General features: G+C 36.8%; 1 long non-coding RNA gene across 1 annotated transcript; it reads left to right on the top strand.

The window, feature by feature from the left end:
* Positions 1 to 1,086: 1,086 nt before the first annotated feature.
* Positions 1,087 to 4,687, top strand: LOC147302321 (uncharacterized). Its single transcript, XR_015127110.1, has 3 exons — positions 1,087 to 1,506; positions 3,086 to 3,241; positions 3,666 to 4,687. It is a non-coding gene; the product is annotated as an uncharacterized LOC147302321 (long non-coding RNA).
* The last annotated feature ends 449 nt before the right edge of the window (positions 4,688 to 5,136 follow it).

Here is a 5,136-nt window from a genome sequence, read left to right as displayed (position 1 = left end):
TCTTCCACTTCCACTACCACCTAAACCTTCCAGTCAGTCGCTGAACCTGTGTAGGAAAATACTTGCCTTTTACCCGCCTGCCTGCCCACTCTCTCTGAAATCCCGTCTGCCTGCCAGCTGCCTATCTGAATCACCTCTTCAAGATACAAACAAGTAAGATGAGTAAATTCTCAGAATCAAATCATAAGTACTGCAAGATCTTGTGAAACTCACCCTGATCACTTTGAGTTTTATGTGGTTAAGCATGATGACACCTATCATATCTCTGCACAGTGTGATGTGTTCTCAAAACACTGGACAAGTTGAGGCCAAAAAAGACGTGACAGGTGTATCTACAGTGGACGAACAGTATCCAAGAAATAGGATAGAATCCAGCAAAGAGCTGGCACAGGACCTGAGGGATGCATCTGGACCTTCAGCTGATCCATCGACTGATGAAAGAATGACTATCAAGAAGCCATTCTTAAGGAAGGGAGAAAGGAGAACAGTCTAAAGTTTGCCAGAATACACAAGAACTGGACTAAACATCAGTAGTAGCATGTAGGGAGGAGGTTTAGGAGATGGGGTGGATGTGTTAGACAGATAACAACCCTTTAAATTCAATGGTTATTATAAATTCCATGTACAAATTTACAGTCCGTACAGTCAATTCAATTCAATTTTATTTATACAGCGCCAAATCACAACAACAGTCACCTCAAGGAGCTTTATATTGTAAGGTAGATCCTACAATAATACATACAGGGAAAAACCCAACAATCATATGACCCCCTGTGAGCAAGCACTTTGGCGACAGTGGGAAGGAAAAACTCCCTTTTAACAGGAAGAAACCTCTGACAAAACCAGGCTCAGGGAGGGGCGGCCATCTGCTGCGACCGGTTGGAGTGAGAGAAGGAAGACAGGATAAAGACATGCTGTGGAAGAGAGACAGAGATTAATAACAGATATGATTTGATGCAGAGAGTCTATTATCACATGTTGAGTGAGGGTTTGAAAAGGTTTGTTGGCTTTTCCCCAGTATGACGTTATTTCTTCTACCATCTTTATTAGTGTTTAATTCTTGCATACATTTCATTTATGGTTTCTGAGTTATCTCTTTGTCTCTTATAACATCTCTGCTCAAACACAAATCTTCTTCTTTGTGGCTACTAAAATAGAGTTAACAAATGTGCATTGGGTAAGCATATTAATCATAAAAGTTCACTTTAAATCAGGTAACGTGCACTGAAAAAAATGCAATAGGGTGGTTGTTGAATCTGCATAGAATTACTTCATATATCCAGCATGACTAATTTAAATTTCACATCTAAACATATTTTTGTCTTTTAATTTTCACATATTCTTTAAGAATATTCATTCTTTAAGAACAAATCATGTTGAAAAGAAACAAGTTAGTCGTGTTTTACCCTCAAGCTCCGCCCCCTGGAAAGGAAAAATCGGCTGCACTGTCCGCCATTTTTGTCTCTCGCTTTGGAAAATCTACCATCTGGAGTTTTACACTTGAAGGTAAATAAGATTTTAAAGCTAACACACCAGTGAGAAAGAGTGTAGACCCTTTATATATGTGGACTTTTACTGGGGTATTGTTATTTTACAGGTATGTGGGCTATTTATCGAAAACCATGAAAGGCCAATGTTAGGCTCCAGTTAGCTAATGGTAACCGAAATTATGCGATAAGCAAATTAGTAATTAACATATATAATGTGAGTTAATATTGTTTGTATATTCTTTCATTCTAAATTAACAGACTATTACAAACTTGCATCGGTGTCTGTAGTAAGTGGTGGTACCTGCAGTGTCTTAACCATTAAACAAGCTAATGTAGGGCCGGGATATGACTAGTTTGTTGAAACATGTCTGCTGCCAATGTGACTGCTCACACACGGTAACATTACCAGCACATAACCACAGCCGCTATAAACATGCTGAAAGGTAGCTTCTGTAGTCAGCAGCTGGAAGACTCAACACAGACCCAAGATTCAGTGTAACGGTTATCTAAATGTTGTGTGTCCTGTTTGTAAGCCCAGAAAAAGAAATTAAATAAAATGACGACCTTGAGCTTCAAGCTAATGTAAGCGTAATGCTATAGCATAAAGCGACTAATGCAATGATGAGGTTGTTAAATTAGTAAAAATACAGTAAATATATCCAACATGAACCATTTATATTTTTGGTCTAAACATAATTAAGTCTCACGCCTTTCACTTGTTTTAGAAGGATGTTCAGTCTTTTTAAACCAGTCATATCAAAATAACAGAAAATAGTTATGTTTTCTGTTGAAACCCCCCCCCCCCCCCCGGGTGTGTTCTGCGAGGGAAAATTCACTGTGGCAGTCCGCCATTTTTTGTCTTTGCTTCGTTTACGTTTGGTGCTGAGCTTTACTTTGTCGAGGTAAACTGAAAACTACATGTTTGAGAGGAAACGAAGAGAACATCCATTAGATGGGGAAGTTTTTCTCATGAATTGCTGTTGAGCAACATAATGGAAAAAAACAAGTAATTCCTTAAGTTAACTAACGATAATGCTAGCTTAAGCTGCGGGACAATATTATGTGCATTAGCTTTTTTTCAGTGTGTCCCCAGTCACATTCGCTTGTTTTTTCTCAGTGAATACAGACTAACAAACTTGTGTCCATTTAGTTAACTGGTTGTACCTAAAATGTTTTAGTTAAACAGTTAAATAAGCTAGTTTGCCATGGGGTGGGCTCTGTGTGTGTGTTTGGGGGTGGGGGGGGTGAAGATTTGCATATGTTATGTCACATTCTGTAAGGTAAATTTTCTGGAAAGGTCAAATTAACTAATTTAACTAAGTATTAATGAAAGACCTTGATGTGTATATGACAATAATAGATGTAGTTTCTGGGTCATTTGGCAGAACTGCAAAATGGCCAGAAGGAGGCAACTGCTGTGGTTGCAAACAGGCTTTGGGTGGTATGGAAGTAAGGGCAACTATGGAGCTGCTCAGCAACATGGGACCCATAGCTAATAAATAGTAATATGACAAAAAATAACAACTTTGTGTGGATGTAACCTTGTGAGATTTGAGATTTTGACAGCATTTTTATGTGACAACTTCTCTTTTTAGATAAATGCAGAGTTTAAGCGCATTACCAGGATGCCACTGCAGTCCAGATTACTCTCGCAGATAGATGTGCTATCTGACAAACTAATAAAGGTCTTCAAAAGGCGAGGAGGACAAATAGAAGGAAGACTGCAGAACATTCTGGAGCCCATGGCCCAGGTAAGAAAAAAATTAATTTGTGTATACACTTTAGGGAAAATAATAATTTTAACAAAATGCTGCTTGTCAATCTATGCCAGGAGTATGTTGAAAATCACCTGGGATTTTCACAATTTAGCATGGGTGCGTTTTTGTTTTGTTTTTTCTTTTACCTGCATTAGAACGATGTGTGGAGTTCATAGTTGAACACCTCTCTATGCTCTGACAGTATTCTGCTTCTTTGCATGGAGATTTCACTTCATGCATTACCTTTTTAAGCATTCTGAGGACTCAAATCACATGCTGTAATGAATCCATTTTTGTTCACCTAATGTGTTAATGTTAACATTTTTTGGAATAGTGACACAGATTAAAATAAGATTTGGTATAATGTTCTTTGACCAGTGTTCTGTTTAATTAAATTTTGGAATTCTGCATTTTCTAGGCCACAGATGAAGCCATTATCCAACGATCTAATAAGGAAACAACCATGAGAATTTACATCATAAAGTCAAGAGATGCCAATGGCAGCCCTGAGGACATTGGGATAGTCCTTGAAGGCCAGAGAGTCTGGCAGGATTTGGATAACTATACCCTAGCAGCTACAATGCTGTTTGGACTAATGTACACTTTGAACCTCACCTACCCACTGGAAAAGTATACCTTCGAGGTATTATAGAAACTGGTTATGGAGCTCAAAAGGAACAGCCTTTCAAAGAAGGCCCAGGTTTTCAGGACCAGACTGTACGATTGAACAGTTTTCCAGTTATGATGTGGGAACAACATGTTTACCTCTTCGAATATGTACCATCCTTTCTTTTAAGCCAGCACTGGTAAAGTTGCAGTACATAGTGAAACTTATTTTTCTGGCACTTTTCAACTTGGGGCCTTTATTACTGCAGTTTTCACTTTTCAAGCCATGGCTCTTTTAAAAAAAAATTCTAACTTTGAATTTCCATTTTTCTCAATGGAAATGGTGCCTTGCACCAATTTCACCAGTTTGCAATTTTTTTCCCAAGGTGCACCACTACAAACAGATTGCATCGTCTAGTATTAGTGATTGTGATGTTTAGTGATAGAAGCAAGCCAATACTAATCAGTTTAGGTCTCTTGGTTTTGTGCTTGTGGGTTATAATGTTATTTTAAGTCTCTTCTTTGTGTCTTTTTAATAATTACACCCCTGTTGCTATATTACCTTATGGCTCTTACATTTAAAAAACTATTTTTTACATAAGCGCGATGTCATAAGGCCCCACAATGTTGAATTCAGGTTACAGCAGATAACTTTGTGGAATGTTTTTCAAGAGATGCATTGTACAAATATGACTCATGTATATTTTGGAAGCCTGAATTGAAAGTCCATTGTTACAACTGTCATTGTTCAAAAATGTTTTGCTTATTTCTTTGATTGAGAGAAAGTGTACAGTACATACAGTAAGATCAGCCTTAATTTAGTTTTATTTATTGAACACTCAATTATATATTAGATTATATATTATATATTAGAAATTTGTTATAAAATAAAATAAGTTTACCATAAAATAATCTTGTCAATATAACACATAGTAGTCCAATACAATTAACACAAAAAGTTTATGTCTGATAAACAAGTGGTTTCTATAAATATTTGACCGGAATGAAAAACATAACAACAACATAAAAAAGTCATGTTCGTGTTACCAGAAAAATGTGTGCAGGTATAACATAAAAAAACTATGGTTAACCAAACATAACTTAATTTCGTGCAACCGCTTACAATAATTTTTTCATGTTTATCCCACTGATTATTTTTTTCAGTGTGGGATTAAAAAAGTAAATGTAGCATTTTAATGACTTTTTTACTGTCATCATAATGAGTACTCGCAGACTTCCTTTGTTCTTGTCATGTAGCTGACAGATATGATTATTTTTCCATC

This window comes from Aulonocara sp. 'chitande type north' Nkhata Bay, linkage group LG23 (assembly GCF_057382095.1).
Source record: "Aulonocara sp. 'chitande type north' Nkhata Bay isolate Kocher_YH1m ecotype deep benthic linkage group LG23, A_spYH_male_GT1.1, whole genome shotgun sequence".
Classification (NCBI taxonomy): Eukaryota; Metazoa; Chordata; class Actinopteri; order Cichliformes; family Cichlidae; genus Aulonocara; species Aulonocara sp. 'chitande type north' Nkhata Bay.
Note: the sequence above shows the minus strand (reverse complement) of the source record. Positions and strands in the feature narration are given on the sequence as shown.